General features: G+C 45.1%; 1 pseudogene; it reads right to left on the reverse strand.

Moving 5' to 3' along the window:
• Nucleotides 1-8,436: 8,436 nt before the first annotated feature.
• Nucleotides 8,437-8,963, reverse strand: LOC113260604 (ferritin light chain-like; annotated as a pseudogene).
• Between the last annotated feature and the right edge of the window lie 12,601 nt (nucleotides 8,964-21,564).

The raw sequence follows: 21,564 nt of genomic DNA on the forward strand, positions 1-21,564 counted from the left end.
GCTCATAAGGTGGAAAAAGTCTGAGACTTCAAGATTCTGGCTGGGCGGGTCTCCTAAGGTTTCCTCCCTTGGCAGAGCAGCTGTGGCTTTGGCTTTCTCACACCGGGCACCCCTTCCGTACCTTGAAGGGCCAGTATTTGTCTCTCAGCTTGCTTCCCTCTTTCTCTGCTCCTTAAATTTTTCGGTTTGAGATTCTTCTCCTTTCTCTTCCTCTGAAAAGCCTCCCGCTTTCAACCTTCACCTCCCTACAGTCCTGGTAGAGAAGTTCCTACCGTTTTGTTGGCCTGATAATATAAATTCTTTTTCCACCATTCCCCCTCTCAGCCGCCTCCCCCTCCCCATGGTTAGTCTCCACATCCCTCTTCCCTGTTTTTCCTTCAGGTCCCTGAAGCTGCTGCCTTTCTCCCCCAGCTGCCCATGGTCTGTTCGGCTACACACCTCTCAACCTCTCTATTTCTCCCTCTCTGCCTTTTATCATCCCAGCCCCTCTCTTTGGCTGCTCTCTTGGCTTTTCTCAGTCGCTACTGCAGTCATTCATCATGAGCGTCCAGTAGCATCATCACCTATTGACTGGGCTTCTCAAAGCTGCACGGAAGCAACAGAGTTCTCGGGGAGGTGGGATCTTAGGGAGATCGGCGGGGCCCAGATGGAGTTGTATTGGAATTCCTTCATCCACCAACCTTCGTTCATCTAGGCCCCCATCATCCATCCATCATCCATCTATCCATCCATCCACTCATGCATCAGTCCAAGCCCTCATTTAACCATGCACTGACTTAGTTATTCAACAGACTGCTTGAGCGTGTGCTCGGCCCTGGATAGAGAATGGTGACCGAATCCAGACCTGGGTCTTGACTTCAGTGAGGGCTGTGGAGTTGGGACCAAGACACTATCTCGTCGGAACTTGACTTATTTAGGAATGGAGAATTGAGCTGACGTCTGGAGGCTGAGGGAAGAACAGGCAGGTGGCAGGGACAGCTTTGAGAAATCCTGCCCTTCCTCAGCCCTACCAAATCCCCTCCTATTTGCTGGCCAAGGACACTAGTTCTAGCAGAAGTCAAAACTGTCAGGCCACAGAGTTCAAGTGCAACGAATCAGATGATCTGGTAACGGTGATATCAGACTGAGTGGTGAAGAATAGACATCGGTACTTCCCTGGGAACAGGCTACACTAGGAGGTAGAAGGGGACTTTAACATCTGAAAGTGGGGGACTGTAGGGAAGTGGGTTCTCCCTACTATGTGGCTATGGCCCTAGGATGACGTGCTCACTCTGCGGATGCCAGGGCAGACTCTGAGTGCTTGGAACGGCACGCGTTTCCTCCCCAGCCTGCTCTCCCAGGTGTCAGTTGGCTGGCCTGACAAGCTGCTCTTTCCTCCTTTGGGGCCTCAGTACTTCCATAATCTTGGAGAGCTGGCCATTCTAGAAGCCCAGAACTAACCCCCCCCCGCCCCCACCCCCCACTGGCACTGGTCACAAATTCAAAGCGGCCATTGGGTTTCATGGCTTGATGGCCTTGTAATTGTTATTGGAACCCGCCGTGGATGGATTTACGGTAATGAACTCACCTAAGAGCAAACCCGTCGTGGACCTTTTTGCAGACAGGATCTTTCCTGAGGGAAGATATTAGAAAACCGTTCTGCAAAGGAAAAGCAATACTAACTGGTGACTTCAAGTTTAGGAAAAACACCACTGTTGGGCTTTTTCTGTTGGCCTCTAACTTTAAACACTTCATTGGCCAGTTGCTAACCAACACAGTTTTTGGCCCAGGCCCTGTTTATGTTGGCACCAAATGTATGTATCACAAGCAGTTTGTGTTTCTGGGCATGTGTATATGTGTGTATGAGTCTGTATATGTTACAAACTCCAAAACTTTTGAACACAAGGTTTTGTACTCTTTCTGCAGATTCTTCTGGCTAAGAACACAGGCAACTGGCAGGCAGGGTATCCATGTGCATTAATGACTTGCTTTCAGGCCACCCCACCCCATCACAACCACCCTCTGGCTTGGCCTGGCCTGGCACCGAGCTCCCTGGCCTCCCCGGACCCCTGTCCTACTGAGTTATGAATGAGTGAGGTGGCCCCGCCCAGCCAAAGGGGCTCCAGGGACAGTGGGCGCTTTCTGCATCACCTCGATCTGCAGCACCAGGGGGCGAATCATCACGAATGCTTGGGACCAGGAATTTGCTCCTAGCTGGGGCCAGGAAGGCTCCATGTTTTTGTGGCTTGGCATGAAGCAAACAACTGCTTTTTTGTTCTCTCCTCAAATTATTTGTCCAAACAAAAGGCAACTGTCATGGGGAGAAACGTACAATTTTTCCAGCGTTGCCCCTTACCGTGCCCCTTCTCCCAGCACGCACTTCCACAGCCCAGTGTTGGATTTCCAGCCTGCAGAAAGGCAGAGTCTGCTGCTCCTGAGTGTGAGAGCCTCCTTCCGCCTCTCTCAGGCCTGCTGACCCAGTGCAGCCCTGGAGCTAAAGGCAAATTTCACAGGCTGGCACCTTCCCTCTCCAAAGTCCCAAAGGGTTTCCCAAGCCTGTAAATCATGACTCCAGAGTGATTCCCTTGGAGCATGAAAGTTTGGATAAACAGTGAATCCTAGAAGAAAGAAGGCTGTTTTCCCTCAAACTCCCATTTCTTGAGAAAGTTTAGGAGTTAGATCTTCTGCCTCACAAAGAATTGCTATTTAATTGCAAGGCATCCTTTAGAAAAGACGTGGCTTATCACTGTGTATCTCATTAGAATATGGTAAAATATGCTAAATAATGTAACTAAATGATATAGAATTTAATCTTCTTCTGAGGCTCCTTGGGATTAGGCCATGTCCTTATCTACCCAGCACACTGCTGATTCTCCTTCAAGACTTGGGGCAAATGTCACCTTCCTGGTGAGAACCTCCCATGCCCCCCAACCCAGAGCTGCCCTTACCCACCCCTGCAGAATTAGGGCCACCTCATCTGTGCTCCCCTAACTTTCTCAGCACAGGCACGTCGCAATGTTTACACTTTTTGTTCCAAAATAATTCTAGACTTCTAGAAAAGTTGCAAAAAGAGAGTAAAGAATTCCTGTCTACTAGCGTTTCTCATCTTTTTCTCATGACTCCCCAAGAAGCTTTCAGATATATATATTTTTCCCTAATTGCTTTCTGCCATGAAATTTTAATACCACAGATACTGTATACCTGTTTATGGACTCTATGTATATCTGAACTTTACATGGAAAAAGAGTAAGATTATTTTGGCCTCCAAGAACAATTTTTATTTCTTCGAATGCAATATTGCTTTGTGGAGAATGCGTGCTATATAGCCTTTACCCAGATTCCTCAAATGCTAATATTTTCCCATATTTGCTATATTTTTCTCTCTCTAAAAGTGTGTGTGTACATCACACATGTATACACATTTGTTTAGACATGTACTCATGTATGTTGATATATGCATGTATATATAATTTTTTTCTGAACTGTTTGAGAGTAAGATATGGACATGATGCCTCTTTAGCCCCTAAATACTTTAGAAATCATTTCTTATAAACAAAGATTTCTTTTGCATTTTAAAAAAGATTTTATTTATCTATTTGTCAGTGAGAAAGAGAGAGAGAGAGAGAGCACAAGCAGGGGGAGCAGTAGGCAGAGGGAGAAGCAGGCTCCCTGCTGAGCGAGGAGCCCAGTGTGGGACTCGATCCCAAGACCCTGAGATCTAGGACATGAGCCAAAGGCAGGCACTTAACCAACTGAGCCACCCAGGTGTCCCTTCTCTTTGCATTTTAACAACATATTTATAAAAACACTTCCATCTTTTCCACATGGCTGTAAGTTTCTCAAGGTTGGAAACCTGTGTCTTAGAGATCCTTGGAGACTAAGTACCAGAGTGGGGCCTGGCATGTTGAAGGAGCGATTATAAAATAATACATTTCATTAGGATATAGTACATGCCATGCATTTCTATATAATGTATATGTACTAAAGATTATGATAAGTTTCTTAATTATGACAGTTTCTTTCAATATAAAATATATAATATAAAATACAGTTTGTTATACAAAATTACACAACAGTACATTTTTATTTAGAAATGAATGGAAATCTCAGGTTCTATGGTATTGACTTCAGTCACAAAGTATTCTATAGTTTCGGAAGCTGGAAGAAATTGGGCTGAAAATTTACAGACTTTGGCATTTGCTTCAAACCCAGTAAATAAAACAAGAAACCTCTCACCTGATGTCAATTTCATGGAACAGGAAAGATGTTCTGAGTTGGTAGAAGATGGTGTTCACCATTCCAGTCTCCACACTTATGCTGCTCTTTGGGAGGGTAGTATAATCCAGTAACTCAAACACTTTCTTGCCTTCTTGCATTTACTCTCAAATATTTATTAGCAACTTGGCATTTGGCAAGCATATATTGGAGGCTCCCAAATTCAATTTTTTTGTGTTCTGTGTGCTAAGAAAAAGTTACTGAACCCATGTTTGCCTTGATTTCCTTGACTGCAAAAAGAACACATTGTACCCTGTGCTGTTCGCTAAGTCACTGGTTAATATGGTACTGAAAGTGTTCACAATACCTGCATCTGACAAATGTTTTGTTTCCAGAAAACACAGAGAGTTTTTACAGCTCAATAATAAGAAAAAGAACCTAGTTAAAAAGGGCCAAAAATTTTAACTGACACTTCACAAGTTTTAAAAATAGCTAATAAGCCCATTAAAAGATGCTCAACATTGTTAGGTATCAGAGACTGAAAATTTAAACCACAGCAGAAGACTACTATATACCTGTTAGAAGAGCTAAAATTAAAGACACTGACAATACCAAATGTTGTGGAGAATATGCAGTGACTGGAACTCTCATCTGTTCTTGAGGAGAATGTAAGATGGTGCAACCACTTCACAAAACACTTTCTTGATTTCTTTTAAAGTTAAATATACACTAGCCGTATGCCCCAGAAATTGGACTCCTAGGTGTTTACCCACAAGAAATAATATTTGTCCCTGCAGAGACTTTACAAGAATGTTTATAGCAGTTTTATTCATGAGAACGCAAACCTGGAAACAATGCAGATGTTTATTAATGGATAAAGGAATTGGAGTATGTCCATACAGTGGAATACTGCTCATTAATAAAGAAGGAGCACACTGCTAATACTACTGGTACATGTGACAGAGTGGAAGGTCTTAAAAACATTACACTGAGTAAAAAAAGTCCAGACACAAAAGAGTTCACACTGCCTGGTTCTACTTATATAAAACTCGAGAACCTATAAATCAAATCAAGAATGACAGAATCAGTGGGTACCTGGGGCTAGGTTCTGGGGAAGGGACATAGGATCGGTGCAAAGGGGCACAAGGAAGCATTCTGGTTTGGTGGAAATGTTCCTTGTCTTGACTGAGCTGTGTTTTTTCAGGTGTACAAGTTATCAGAAGTCATTACACTGTATGCGAAAGTGGGTACATGTTATTGTATGTTAGTTACACCTCAGTGAAGTTAATTTTTAAAAAGTATATACTCATGATATTGAGGGCAAACCTTTACCTTCAAACTCTAGAACTCTCCATTGTGAATCTTACATCAGGGCTTGGCACGGGCACCGTAGACCATCCTGAACAGCCACTGACACTTTAAGCACCGTTGGATTCGTTAGTCCAATGACCTAGTGGCAGAATTGCTTGTGTTGTGGCCTAAATCAGCTTCTCCTGCTTGGGACTCCTTTGAAGATAGTAACCTTTTGCATTACTCAGCAACAGGGTCAGATGGGTGCATCCATACCTGGTATACGTTGCCTTCAAAATCCAAAGGGGCCCAAGCCAAGTTTCTTCTTAGTGGTGAGTTATGCATGGTATAATGAGTTTTCTTTCTCTTTGGAAGAAATATCTGATATTATATGGACATATAAACTTCTAGAAATGTCTGTAAGATTCCTTAATTTCCAATGGATGTATTTCCCAAACTCTGACACACATAGGTTTTATAGGGTGTCTAGGATATCTGTTTCTGCTTGTTCACTTGGTCTTTTAGCATTATGTCATCTCACCTGTGGTCCAGCATAATGTTCTGTGCGCTATTAAGAGGATCAAAAATCCATCTGATCTATAACAGATTGGTGGGAGGTGGGGGGTAGGCCAAAGGATGAAGGCAGTCAAACGGTACAAACTTCCAGTTAAAAAATAAATAAATCCTAGGGATGTGATGTACACTGTGGCAATTATAATTAATAATACTCTATTGCATATTTGAAAATTGCTAAGACAGTGGATCTTAAAAAAAGTTCTGATCACAAGAAAAAAATATGTAATTATGTATGGTGACACATGCTGACTAGATTTATTGTCGTGTTCTTTTTGCAATATATACAAGTGTGAAATTATTATTTTATACACCTGAAACTAATATTATGTCTTATGTCAATTATACTTCAATAAAAAAAATTACATTAAAAAAAATCCCCTGATCTAAATTATGGCATAAAGCAAAAGAGTTAATGTAGTTCTGAGACCGGGATGGTGAATATGTACTGCTATTCCTATCAGGTAAAAGCAAACTTCTAACAGAGAAAATGTATTCACCAGATCAACAGACATACAGTGGATCCACAGGATGAAGAGACAACCTTTAGAACAGCAACTTCAATTGTAGTCGTCACTTAACAACACTTAAAATAATACCTCCTAATTTCCTATCTGTCTTTTGCATTGCTAAACAGGCCAGTTTAAAGAGTTGTGGTAGGAATCACCACCTTTGCGACTTTAAAGTCTTTGTGGGTGGACTACCTGTGCTAGTCCCCCAAGGATACAATACTGCTCAGAGTTCATTATTTTGGTATAGAGGGGAGTGCTACAGGTGCTTTTGCTTTGCTTGATCCTGAAAGCCCTCAAGCTACCAGTCAAGGAACCACTGTGTGGTTCTACCAGTTGTCGAGTATAACCACTCAAACTACATTTTCAGGAACTATGAAAATAACGAAAGAATATGTTCATAGATGTAGTGGGCCCACTGAGAGATTCCACTATCCCTAAATTCCATTTTTTCAATGGACTCTCTTAAACATCCATTTTTACCTATGGAGCATGGTGGTTTTCTGGAATACTAAGGATTTGTGTGATTTCAGAAGCAACGTCCAATTATTTTTAAAAGGTCCAGATATTTCTCTTTTTCTAGTATGAAATTATCTGGAGCTTGCTTTCCAGCCTGCCACAATGCTTACCACACCTGTTTCTTAGATCTGTTATGTTCCCTTTGCCTATCCCCTGTTGGCTCTTGAGTTCATGATCCCCTGCTTTAATCCCTTGATCAACTCCTGTCAGGGCCAAAGCCCAGGAGAAAATAAGACTGATGTTTATCAGGTGAACAAATGTCTTTTAAACAGAAGGTTTCACCTCCATTTCCCAAACCAGTCAGACCTTCCAGGAGCGGTTCTATAAGATCCCTGCAATAGGGAGAATAAGCCATTCAATAAGAGAGACCAAGACTAACTGTTCTGGGATGAAAACCTTTGGTCAGTCTTTAAGCGAGACCAAAGCAACAGCTCTCAAAGGGAATGTCCCATGGTCATGAATGTGTCTCCCTAAAGAACTTCGTGACCTGGTAGCCTAGAGTCCTTCATCTCTGTGCCTGACTTGTGACCTCTCCTGGCCTGGAATCTTGTCCCCACCTTAATACCCCCTCCTGCTTAGCCCAGCTGAGCATTAATAGAAGAGGCCTCCAAGATAGCAGGTGAATTTTCATGGAGGTGGTAATGACTTTAAAATATATCAAAAAATTCTTTGACAAGTCTCCTCTCAAAAGGTGGGGCCTCATTCTTCTCCCCTTGAGTGGAGGCCTGAGTGATGGATTACTTTCTAAAAAAATCAAATGTGGTGAAAATGACGGTCCGTGACTTCCAAGCTTGGGTCACAGATGCATTGTGGCTTCCTCCTTGCTCTTGCATTTGGACTGCTCACTCTAGAGAAGACAGACACCATGTTGTGAGGACATTCAAGCAGCTCATAGAGAAGCTCACATGAAGGAGAACCAAGGTCTCCTACCAACAACAAGCACTGTGTAAGTGAACTGTCTTGGATGTGAATCCTTCAGGGCTAGCAAAGCCTTCACATAACTGCAACCGCAGCCCAAATCTTAACTACACACATCACAGGAAACCTTGAGCAATGCTGTTCCAAGTTCCTGACCCACACAAATCTACAGGAGATGATATGTTTATTGTTGATTTAAGCCATTTAGGTTTTGGGCTAATTTGTTTTTATTGCTGCTGTTGTTGTTTGGTTGTTTGTTGGGGTTTTTTGAGTCAAGGAAGCTTTATTATTTCCATTTGGTCCATGGCTTGGGAGAGGGCTCCATGGTGGTTAAAAAGCTTCCTAGTGGCTATAGGGAGAGGCTCAGGCCCAAGCCCTGGCACTGGAAGGATGCCAGAGGGGCCCCTCAAAGGCTGCTGGGCTTCAGAGGCTCCTAGTCATGCTTGAAGGTGAGCCTTTCAAAGAGATACTCACCCAACCCAGTCTGGGGGGCCAGCCAGCCTGCAGAGGTGAGTCACATGGTCTCCATCTTCTTGATGAGTTTCACCTCCTTATCCAGGAAGTGACTCTCCAGGAAGTCACAGAGATGGCGCTCTCTGTGGGCAGAACTCAGGGCATGAAGATCTGAAAGGGCCTGGTTCAAGTTCATCTCCAGAACTAGGGCAGCTTCCATGGCGTCCAGGGTTTTACCCCACTCATCTTCGGATGGCTTCTGCACATCCTGGAAGAGGACATGGACGCTGCACTGGTTTTGCACCCTCAAGATACTCTTAGTTCCCCTGCGCTTCTCCTCAGCCAACTAGCAGAAGAGGGGCTCACGCCCTCCAGAGCCACATTGTCATAGTCGAAATAGAAACCCAGAGAGAGGTAGGTGTAGGAGGCCAGCAGATGCATGTTGACCAGGCAGCTGACAGTGGTCACCACTTCGGTGGAATAATTCTGATGAATCTGGGAGTTCATGGTTGATCAATAATAAGGAGCTAAGCTCAAAATAGGGTGTTGACTGGTTCCAGAGGCAGTGGGTGGCTGAGAAGATGGTTCCAAAGATTGTGACTAGAAAAAAGGTTGTGGTTGGAGACTGATAGAAGGGGTATCCCTGGGTCTGTTCTGTCCAAACACTGTTGAAGCAAGAGACAGATCTGTGGACTGCCTGGTGCTCTTGGTTTTGGGTTAATTTGTTACACAGCAACAGATAACTAATACAGGGACTTGGCAACAACCTCTTTTGCTATTACTCATGCTGGTTGTGGAAATTTAGAACCAAATGAGAGGAAATAATTTATGATAGGTCAGTGGGGAAGATATTTTGGGAAGTATGACCTCTCCTCATACCATACCTCCTCATAAACTGTGACAGCCCTACTGTGTAATCTGGCTGTTGATACCACTAGATTTGTAGGAACATTTAGATTTGTAAAAAATGTTAGAACTGGCAAAGAAATATCTCACAAATATGTCTTTGTATTTTCTTCCCAACAGCTCTATGGAGCAAGCATGGCGGCTATTATTTCCCCCAATTTAGACATGAGAAAACTCAGGCCCAGAGTTTCAAATTTCAAGTGACCAATGTGTGACAAAGTCAAGATTTGAATGGAAGTCTCTCGGATTCCACATCTGGGTTACCACCATGCCTCTTAAATATGTGCCATTCCTGCTCTAAGGGTCAGTTAAATTCAATTCAGCATATTTTAATGGCAAGAAATAGTATTTACAAAGTGCTCGGTGCAAGGTAAAGTACTCACTAAGTGGTAGCTAATACTATCATTATATTTATGGGATGCCAAGTGCTGAGAATACAGAGGTGAACCAGGCCAGGCCCTTCTCCTTCAGGAACTTGGGCTGGGAGGAGAAGCAGAACTTGCTGCAGCACATGCTTCCAGAATTGCCTTGAAAAGCCAAAAAGAAAAGAAAAATAGTACAGATAGGCCAGGCGGACTAAGTCCAGGGGTGGAATGTTCAGGGTGCTTTACGGATCAATGTTCTGTCTCCTCTTATTTGTAGGGGCGGAGCCCTCCCACCCAGTAGACATGCCCCGAAGCAAGCACCGGAAGAGCAGGTTGCCCGAGGGCGAAGAAAAGAGTGATCATTAGGAACACCCCACTCTTCAATTTCTGCAATAATTATTACCTTGCTTTCTTGGATCAGATGTGACTTACTGAGATGCAAGAATCAGCCAGGACATCTTGGGAGAAAACTCCATGGAATGAGCTTCCTACCTCTGTAGGGGTTCTCCAGGAAATGGCCACGTTGAAATCACTTCCCGGAGTTCACAGGACCCAGGAATGGGATTGGTGAGGGTGGAGCTGAAGGCAGCGCATGGGAAATTTCACATGCAGTGAAATTGCTCATGTGGCCCATGGAGAGATGATGGTGCCCTGGGCATTACGGAATGGCTTCCGTCATACCAAATGCACCCCAAGGTCCTTGGTGCCACCGAGGGTTTTCCAGAAGGAGGAGGAGAACCGTTCTGAGTGGTTTGTCAGGGTCCTGGGCAAGAACTGAGGATGGCCTGTTTTTGCTTGATTTCTCCTGTTTTTGTTTTTTTAAAAATTTTTTTTGAAATGATCACCAAATTCCCATCATTCTTTGTATGCAACACCCATTAAACCTAAGCGATTCTCCAAGACAAAGAAAACACCGCGTCTGGGGCCATGTGCCAATAAGAAGTACATGACCTTCTCTTGCTGTGGCACTGGTATTTTTAAAGCAACAAATGCATGATATTGAATATCCCAGCAAGACTCCCTTCTGAGCAGATCCAACAATTGTCCCGGAGAAGAAACAAACTGGTAAATGCCCCCAAACCCTTCTGGGGCGCCCACAAAAACAGATCATCAAATTCCTCTCCTTAATGGGGAAGGCGGGGGGTGGGCTGTGCTTGTGTGTGTGAGTGGGAGGAGGCAGCTTGTCCTGGCGATGGAGACCCGCCGTTGTCCTCTCGTCAGCACAAGTGAGGACATTGGACCTCTTGCTCCCCTCTGGAAAAACATAAGACACAGGCAGCTTCTCTCCAAGGACATTTTTCACCCAGAGGTCTTTGCCTCAAGGCAAAAAAATCGACTGTCTTGGCCCCTGCACGGGCTTCTGGAAGCCTAGCCCTCCTCATTTGGCTCTATGCACGACGACGACAACGCACTGGGCTGAAGTGGCAGAGCGAGCTTCTCGACACCAGCCAGGGAAGCGGGTGGCCTGAGCAGGTGAGGCTGAGCCTGTGCCACCCGGTGCCGTCCCATTGGCTCCTCTGGGCCCCGGGCTTTGGAGCGCCAGGATAGCCTTTCTGAGCCTTTGTTTTCCAGCAGCAAGTGGAGGCAAAGGGTGAGGAGAGGGAAATGTGATCTCCAGTGAATTGCAATATCTTGCTTTCTCTAATCCTCTTCAGGTGGTGACTGTAGCCAAAAGGAAAAACAGGCCAACGTGCAAGATGGATAAAAACCCTGATTATTACCCCGACAAATGTGCATTGGCTGAGCCGAATTCTAGTCCCGGTGATTCATTACTAATGGGCTTCAAGTTCTGACCTAGGGTTTGAGATGGGGCTTCTGTGAAGGCGGGGGGGGGGGGGGGGGGGGCGGTGACTGTGGGATGGTCTCTGTCCTGGAGGGGCGGGGCGGGAGCAGGCAGCCTCTGAGCCTTGCCCAGACCACAGCTGGCTGGGGGCCGGGTGCTTGCTCCGGGACTGCCTACCATGCACCTGCCACGGGTTCTCTTCTCTCAGGGCTGGGCTGTGGGCAATGTGCCCCCTCCCCCCTCCCCCCTCCCTCCCCACTGTGTCTCCGAGGCTGGGCTGGGGCCGAGAGTGTGCAGAGAGGGTGGGGGGACAGTGCTCCATCTTCTCCCCTCCCCAATGAGGGTCTCCCCAGTGAGGAGAGTGAAAAACACTGTCTTGCATGAATAATACACCTTCTTCACTCTTTTGAAGAGTTCAGAGCACCTAGCAGACAGGATGTTCTTTACCCTCAACAACTCCCTGAGGCTAAATCAGGTTTTGATTTCCCCCTTGCCTTTTTTTTTTTTTAAATAGATGAGGCAATGACAGCCCATAGCAATTGATCTTTGGGAGTGAGCTGTGCTGGGCCCACAGGAAGCAGGCAGGGAAGAGCTGATGGGTTGAGTCCTTTATGGAGGAAGGAAATCTCTCGGCTAATCCCATGCTTGATCTCTATGGACACTTGAAAGAAATCACACCTTAAAAAGTCCTGATATACATAATACCTTATTCCAGAAACTGGTAAACTAATGATAGGCTTTTTGTCTGTTTTAACTAGCAAGAGGGTTCTCTTTTAAGAGGATGCTAATAGGTCATAAGGAATATCATTGCAATGACACCCAAGCTGCTGCAAGGCCAAGAGGAGAGATCCAGGTTTTTCTGTGTGGTAGACTCACCATTGGGTAGTGGTGACTGGTCTCTGATCTGCTTTGGGTTTTATTATTATGCAGACTCTTGCTGACCTGTCGTGCTGCTTCTAGTCTTTCTTTGACCATACTCCAGTGAGAATGGTCTTTGACAAAACCAAAATGTGATCGTGCCATCCTTGCACTTAAAACATCCTGCAGCTTCCCATCATCTTCAAGATGAAATTCTAACTCCTGTGCACAGCATGAAGGACCCCAGTCTTCCCACCAGAAGTTCAAAACTGCAAATTTTCCGACTCCACGCACATTAATTCACTAAGTTGTTCAGACATCTGGCTTGCGTTTACTGAAGGGTTACTGTTTTCCAGCCAGTTCACCAGGCACTGGGAATATCACACTATGGCAGTGCCTCAAGCATGAGTTGGTCAAGGCTCAGATTCTGCCTTTAGTCCTGGAACTTGCTTCTATCATTGCCTATGACCTTCTCCTCTTCTTCCAGCTACTTTTACTGTTTTATTAGTTTTCTTCCTCATTCTTCCCTTCCCCACCCCCACCTAATACACTCTTTATTTTTTTAAGACTTATTATTTGAGAGAGCGAGAGCGTGAGCAGGGGGAGGGGCAGAGGGAGAGAATCTTCAATTAGACTCCCTTCAGAGTGTGGAGCCCAACTTGGGGCTCAGTCTCACGACCCATGGGATCATGACCTGAGCAGAAACCAAGAGTTGGACTCCTAACTGACTGAGCCACCCAGGCACCCTGTACTCTTGAGTGTTCTGAGAGCTCAAGGTGCTGTAACTGGCTATTATGTTACTATTTCCTCATGTTGTGAATGGAAGACTTTGTCTTATGTATAATGTCTGGCACAGGGCCCAGATCCTGGCAGGTGACTGTATAGGTCATGGCTCCAGGGTTGCATTGACTTTGGCAGATGTGATGGGAGCAAAAGTCTGCTGGGGGGTCTTCTGGGAGAGAAACGTTTAAACACACCTGTCCCTTGTTTTCTCTTTGGTGTCACATCTGGAAGAGATGCCTAGGACTACTGCAGCCACCTTGCTGTCCACATGGAACTGGCTTTGGAAAAAAGCCAGTAACGAGGACAGCAGGGCAGAGAGTTGGAAGTGACGTCTGCCTGAGATCATCTTACCTCTGGACTTGAAGTTATGTGAGTGGCAAATTTCTTATGGCTTAAGCCATTCTGATTCAAGGTCTTCCCTTCCCTTCTCTTCTTCTTTTCTCCTCCTTTTTCTTTTCCCTCCTTCCCTTCCTCCTCCTTATTCCTCTTTTTTCTTTCTTTCTCCTCCTCTTTACCCTCCTTCTCCTCCTCCCTTTGTTCTTCTCCTTCTTCTTCTCCTCCTCTGCCTTCTCCCTCCTCCTCCACTTTTCCCCTCCTCCTCCTCCACTCTCTCCTCCTCCTCCTCCTTCTGCCTCTTCTCTTTCCTCTCCTTCCTCTCCTCCTTCTCCTCCTTCTACTTCTCCTCCTTCTTCTTTGTTGCCAAAATCTTCCTAAGTGATTTGGAACTCATTATCTGTCTTTGGTTGGACTGAGTGGGTAGAGCCCAGACATACAAAGTTCAACTGACAGCATCTGATATTAGTTATATTTACTTATATATGCCTTGTCCACCTCACTAAACTATTGGTTCTTTGAGGGGAAGAAATCTATTTTGTCCAAAATTGTTCTATTAGTCTTCTCTCCGAAGTGTCTACCTAATGCCTGCTACATAGTAAGAAGTTCCACAATGTGTGTAGGATTGAACTAAACTGAAGCCTTCAACTACTTTTTGTCCTTTTTCTTAACCCTCAATTGATCCCTTCTCTTTGTACTTCATGATTCAGTATTTTGTTCAATACTGTTGTTCTCACATTGTTTCCCATTGAAAGTCTTGCACTCTCCAAGAAGATGCTAAGGTCCTGGAGAACAGCATCTGAGTCTCATGTCGTATTTCTTTGGTGTTGCCCCGGGTTCTCTGCATTTGTAGGGCTCATAGGAGGCATCTAAAAATTTCCCAATGAGTGAATCCCCTGAAGCCTTACACAGCATGAACCCTGCTTAAGTTTGTAGTTGTATAGTCTTGCATGTTTGTCTCAATTCCTTGATGGTGGGAAATTCTCACCTTCTTCTTTTCTACCCTATACCCTAACAGGCACAGAGTTGGCATTAGTAAAGACTTATGATTAACGGATGGTGGTGTCTCCCCACAGATCACAAACCCACAAAGCAATTTTGGTGAACTTACACCTCTCAAGAACTAGTGTGGTAGAGATGAAACTAACATTTAAAAATATCTTTTGTGGTGGGAGGGCTTGTTCTGGAGGTGATGGCATGCATTAATATCCTTGTCCAGCCATTGAGACCATGTTGCTATTATCTGTGGGTAGTTTTGGAACCTGGTTTTCTTTTTCAATGTGCCAGACATTTCTATTTCTATTTTTGAAGCTCTGTTTCTGGTATGTCCCCAGGTGTCCAGAGAATCCTGCAGTCACAGCTACTGTCTGTTGAAGGGCACTGGCACCCCGTGACCTGTCCTTAAGAAGGTCCTTTGACAAGACACTCCAGCTGCCTGTGTTTCACGCCTTACCACAGTGACTGATATTCAAGAATATAACTCAACAGTTTAAATTATTTACACTGGCTCCCAACAAACAAGCAGGGAGAGATAAGTACAGAAGCTATACATTCCCATCCCTTCACTGACACTTTAAACAGTTTCTTTTATCTTGGTGATAGATTTTGACCCTGGTTATAATACAGTATCTCCCAGAGACATTTTAAAACCTTAAAACTATGAGAAAACAGGGATTGGGTAAGAGTCAACAAATTCGTTCTCATTTAGTCCCCCTTATTTGAGATCTCTGAGTGGTCTAGTTTCTCTCTCCAAATCTGATGAATGGGTTTTCCCTTTGAAGAACGGTTATGCATTCTTTGCCTTGTTTAGTTTCTACTCGTGAGTGTGAAGGTGGTGGTGGTGAATTATGTGTGTTTATGTGTCAGGAACATGCACAATATATACAAGGAAATGCCAGGAAGCAGGGCTCTTAAATTTAATCTTCTGTGTCAGTGCTTTATACCCAATGAAAATATCCCAATTTAAGACAAGTTTTGACATGTGAGGCAGTGTGCTGCACACCCTAGGGGATAAAAGATGTGAAAGACATATCCAGACTCTCCAGGTATACTATGGGTTATAATTAATTCAAAAGAGAATTTTTTTTTCCAAAATGGGAAAGTTTGGTATTATAAAAGTAAGTCACTGCCATAAAAATGAATATAAATTAGGAATGTATTTAGTAAAAAGAGTAAAGTTTTCCACTTCTCCATCTCTAATCTTAGAGATAGGCACTATTAAGAATTTTGTTGTAGCCTTTCAGAATGTTTATGCATACAGAAACATTTTTTAAAGATTTTACCTATTATTTGAGAGTGAGAGAGAGAGAGAGATCATGAGCAGGGAGGAGGGGTAGAGGGAGAAGCAGGTTCCCCACTCAGCAAGAAGCCCGATGTGGGGCTCAATCCCAGGACCCTGGGATCATGACATGAACCAAAGGCAGGTGCTTAACCAACTGAGTCACCCAGGTGTCCCCATATAGAAACGTTTTTATGTACTGGGATCGTATTATACGTATTGTTCTCTAACCTATATCAGTACATATAGCTCTATCTTATCCTTGTTTTATTTTCACTGGCTATATAATATTCTGTCATATGTGTACACACTAGTGTCTCTTACTAATCAATGGCTAGATCTAATCTTTGAGATTTTTCACTCCATTAGAAACAGCATTGTAGTGAACACCCTTGTTCGTTTATTTTTCTGCACATGTTGAAGCACCTTCTTCTTGGGAAGATCAGGGAAGATTTCAGAGAAAAAGTAGAATTTTAGTGGAGCGTGAGGGAGGGCACAGCATGAGCAGGGGTAGGAAGTACAAGGTACATTCAGGAGTTTGTAAATAGACCTCTTTGTGTAAAATGGAGAATGTATGATTCAGTCTTGGGCAAATGACTCACACACACACAAAAAAAGTTCAGATAAATGGGGAGTTTTCAAGGGAACGCAAGTTCTGTTGGTTTAGATATTTTGAGTTTGCAGTGATGCCATGATACCTGAGAATCTTTCACACACATCTGGGAATGGAGGGTGTTCGGTGGACAAGAACATCTGGGAAAAAGTGAGTGGAAGGCACCGAGCTTTCCAAGAAGCACTGGGAAAACTAAGACCCATGGAAGAGACAATGTGTTTCAACAGGGCTTGGTAATTGATTGGATGGGAAGAAAGTCAGTGGAGGAAATAGGCCCGGTTTCCTCATCCAGAAAATGGGGACAGCAGTTCTCATACCTCAGGGTTATAAGCATAAAGCAAAATACAGGCAAACTTTCTGTAAGTAGCAGTTATTACTATAATATTATTTCATTTGGTTACGAATCTTCTCTGTAGTCCCCCAAATAATGGTTATCCCCACAGGGCTTTCAGAGATGCTAGTTTATGGAACGAAGAGGATGGATTACAGTGACCTTTTCAGAGAGCCACTGGGAAGTCACCAAAGGGGGCTGGCTGTGTTTTCTCAGTGATTCAGTGGAAACTTAAGAGTTACCTCCAAAGATGTGAATCTGGTCTAAATACTTCAGGGCACTTTCACATCTGCGGTTACTGAGTTCGATTTTCCCTTTTATCTAATTCAATCCCCCTCACCAAATTACAGAGACTTGTTTTTGCTTTTAGAGCAGAAAGGAAGGATGGGAAGACACACTCCAAATATTTAGTTAGTTTCAAAAGTATGTGTTATTCCAAGCACCTTCAAGTACTAGGTTTCTTGAAATAAGAAACTATCATCTTGCTTTGCCGTGTTCCCTTTGGCAGGAACAATAACCATCCACTTCATGTGCATAACACTCAGCTCTTTGCAGGGAAAGAAAAACAGCCTGCTCACTGGAAGAGCTAAATTCCAGGCCCAGCTGTCTCCATGTAGTTGGGACGACTCTCTGGGCCTCCTGTGCCTTACCAGTAAAATGAGAGGCTTGAACATGGCATCTTTACGTTCCTTACTTGTAGGATATCACAGCCTGTGTTCACAAAGCCACTGTGAGGTTGATGGCACGGTGTGATGAAGCCTTTTTCGCAGATTTGGGAATGAGAACTAAGGGGTGAGTGACTTGGCTAAACCTCTTGTCAGTGATGCGCTCAGGACTAGTAACTGCTGTCTGATTTCTAGCACATAACACTGTCTCCTGACAGTTTCTCTCTTGAGTTCAGCTGGGAGAGAAGTTTCTAGAAGGTCAGGTGTCTGCCTTCTGTTCATGTGGACAACCATGTTCCACCACTTGGCAGTCACAGCCCTGAGGCAGACTTGGCAGTTACAGCCCTGAGGCAGACCACGCTCTTTCTTCCTTTCCCATGCCCTCTTTGCATTCTTGTTCCAGCCACACTGAACTACTTGGAGTTCTTCCTATGGCCCCACTCCCTCTCATCTCCTGGTTTTTGCATAAACTGGACTTAATGTGGGGGCTTGAGAAGCTCCTTTCCCCATTAATCCCTTTCCCTACTTAACTTCTCCTTTAGGATTTTATTCTGCCATTGTTTGTTTCTTTCAGAGAGCTCTCCCTAATGCTCCCTCCAAGCTGTGTTAGGGACAATTTCTCTGGGTTCCATATTAATCTGTCCTTCCCTAATTGTTGTGATAATAGTATTTACCACCCTACATGGTAAGTGCCTGTTAACTTCTGACACAGATGAACATTATACTTGATGATGGTCCCAAGTTGCAGTGGCTTAAACAAGATAAAAGTTTAATTTTCTTTTCCTGTAAAGGGAAATTTGGAGATAGGCTGTCCCGAACTGGTGTAGTAGCTTTATGGTCAACACAGACGTAGGTCCTTCGTAGGTCCTTTAAGTTTTTTACTCCAAGTGTTGCCTCATGGTTGCAAAATGGCTGCTGGAATGCAAGCATCACATCCACGGAATGGGCAGGAACTGAAGAGAATGTCCCAGATGAGTCAGTTCCCTTTACGAAACTTTTCTGTAAGCTCTACCAGAAGCTGTCTACTTGCCTATCCTTAGCTGGGAAATGTAGTCTTGTAGCTCCCTGAGCAATACTGAATGCCTTTGGTGAAGTAGAAAAAGAGAGGAGCTGTTTGGTAGGCAATCATCATCTCTGTCAGCCAGGCTGTTCAGGATGTGGTAGTCCTGTCAGTCTGTGAGGAGGCAAGTACAGAAATGAAGTAAGTCCTGCTCTCTGCTGTATTCACTGATCCTATGCAATGCCTAATGAAGAGCTACGTAATGAGCCTTTGAGGCACTGAATCCACTTGTCACCACCAGGTTCTTGCTCCACTCGCCTTGTTTGATGTGTCTGGATCTCTCTCTTCTCTCCTGTCTCCCTCCCTGATATCCTTCTCTTGCTTTTCTCTTACTCTCCTGTCAGATCTTCCAGATTCCTCTTTCTCTCCCAGCCCTCGAATGTGATGACTTCCCAAGCTTCAGCCCTAATCCCTCTGCCTCTCTCTTTCTACATCCTCTCTGCTGGGCTTGCCTGCTTCCGTAGCTTTAATACTCCTGCAGGGCAAGGACCCCCAGGCCCTGGCTCCAGGCTGGACTCTCTCCTGGCCCCTGGTATTTTCCAGGGCTTGTTGGAAGGGGTCCAAGCCCAGACTGCTCTTTTCCTCTACCCCAGGCTGACTTCCCGACTCCCCCTCGGAAGGGATCCATAGTCCTTGGCTTCAACAAGGAGAGTTTTTCCATTGTTTCTGTGGCCCTTCTCCGTCTTGTCTTCTTTGCCTTCTAACATCGAAGTTTCTTAGTTTCCTAGGGCTGCCGTAACAAAGTACCACAAATTGAGTGACACAAAGCAACAGAAATACGTTCTCTCACAGTTTGGGAAGTTGGAGGTCAGCAATGAACATGTCAGCAGAAGCAGGCTCCCTCCGAAGCCTCTAAGGGAGGATCCATCCCTCCCTCTTCCAGCGTCCGGCATCTTCAGGCATGCCTTGGTCTGTGGACCCCTAACTCAGTCCCTGCCTCTGTCTTCTCCCTCGTGTCTTGGTGCCTTCACGTGGCATTATCACCTCCGTGCACCTCTCTCTTCTTGAAAGGACACCAGTCCCATCAGATTGGCCCACCCTACTCCTGCATGACCTCATCTGACTTCATTAATTATACCTATAAAGCCTGGATTTCCAAATAAGGCCGCGTTCTGAAGTGCCAGGGGTTAGGACTTCAGTTCATCTTCTTGGGGGGGGGGTCATAATTTCATACATCACATTTCTCTCTTTCTTTCTGTAATTATTACTTCATGGAAATTGCAGTGGAGGTCTCCAGGATGCAGTGCCTGAGGCAGAATTCCGGGTGTTTGTTGGGGAGGGCCCTTGGCATTCAGCCCTGTGGAAGTGGAGGGCCGGGAGATTGGACTAGTTGTGCTGAGGAAGCAGCTGGGCTGTGAAGTGGGCCCAGGGAGAGCCTCGCTGGGGCTAAGATGGCCCTTCAGATGGCCCTGAGTGGGGCCTTGGTTGTTGCTTGATGGTCATGGCTACTGTGACCAACTGAACCGGAGGGTCTGGAGTTAAGGGGTTTCCCAGGACACAGGATTTTCAGTATTTTCAGGCTGACTGGGATGATCTGTCAGCTTTATGCTTCAGCATCAGTCGTAGGATCTGGCTGAGGTAGAGGCTTTCATATCCGAGACTGATAACATCAGGTGTAACTGAAAGAACTCCTTGGCTAACAGTGAAGAAACAAGACTCTGAAAAATGAGTCAGTAACTTTTTGTGGCTTTCCACTGAAAAATTTTCAACCAGGAGAGTGACAGGATTTTCATCATCGTGTTCTTGTTCACAACTTTGTTGTGTTAAGGCTTCATCTCCCCATGGAGCTCCGTACGCCCAGCCCTCCCGTCTGACCTGGCTCTGGGGAATGTTTGCTGCCCGCATTCCCATCTCTCCACCGTCGCTCCCAGGAGCACCACGTAGAAGCTTGTCCCATTTTCCCCAGCTGTTCAGATTTACCCATACCCCAGGCTCAGACTCTGTCTTTTGGGTCGATGTTGAATCCCAATAGTTTCTGGAGATCAATCTCCCTGAAGATGTGCCAGGCCCCCTGCCCTTAGACCAGGCCCAGAGAGGCTCCTGCTCTAGAGCTCTGGGATGGTGGACATGGTCCTGTTTGCCAAAATACAGTGGTTTTTGTAGGGGGGGAGAGGAGGACTATTGGAGATACCTCCTCCCACAAGGATGGGCCTTAGGTCACTGTGGGCAATTGCTCTTCCCAATTAAGTGCAAGGCCCACCCACTGTGAGCTCACCCCCCTCTCCCCAGGTCTATTCAGGACTGATCTGGCCTTCTCAGCTTGCTTCACAATCAATAGCCCCAGAAAAGGCAGTTTTATTCACTGAAGTCACGGATCAATGAGACAAGATTTGCATATGAGCTTAGTATATAAATCCTGGGGTGAGGTAATCATTTCTTTTCCCTGCTTTCTCCTGATTTTCCCTCCCTTTCTTGTTTCCTCAGTTCATTTCCCCTTTTGCTCTTTTGTCCTTCTCTTCACTGAGAATGTCCTTTCTTTAGAACCCCAGCTAGGGAGTGCAGCCCTCTGCTCTGCTCCCCCATGCCCTGCATGGTGAGTGTCTGTTAATTTGTCTCCCTCCAGCCAACCCCCCATTCTGTGAGCAACTCGAGGGCAGAGACCCTCTGAGTCTCCCGTGTGTGCTGGATGCTCAGGAGTGTACTGAACTCTTCTTTTGACAACCTCTTCTTTCGACAACCTTTTCTTTCATTCACCTTCCCTCAGTGGTGGACTCCCGTCTGGGAAAGAAGGGGCTAGTGTATATCACCATGGCTGGGACTTCCGTATCCCAGAGGCCAAGGGGCCACCCAAGGTAATTAACATCTTTTTCTTGCCTTTGAGCTTCTATGAATGTTCCTTAACATGCTGCCTCACCCCCAGTTGACTGGAAGAACATGAAACTTATTGGTGCCCTTCTCTTGATTGAAGGCTTTGGGGGCCTCACTTGGAGGTAAAGACACCATTTGACCAAAACGGAGCTGGGGGAAGCCCAGAGAACCTGACCGTGAGAGGTTGCTCAAGGAGATGGTGCCCATAGGCTTCTTCTGTTTTTATTTTCTGTTCTGCCCAAAAATCTGTAATGCTTGCACTGTTTCAAAGCAGATACAACGTTTGGGTTGATCACTGGCAGCTCTATCGTGTTTCCAACTGTTA

This window comes from Ursus arctos, unplaced genomic scaffold (assembly GCF_023065955.2).
Source record: "Ursus arctos isolate Adak ecotype North America unplaced genomic scaffold, UrsArc2.0 scaffold_18, whole genome shotgun sequence".
Lineage (NCBI taxonomy): Eukaryota > Metazoa > Chordata > Mammalia > Carnivora > Ursidae > Ursus > Ursus arctos.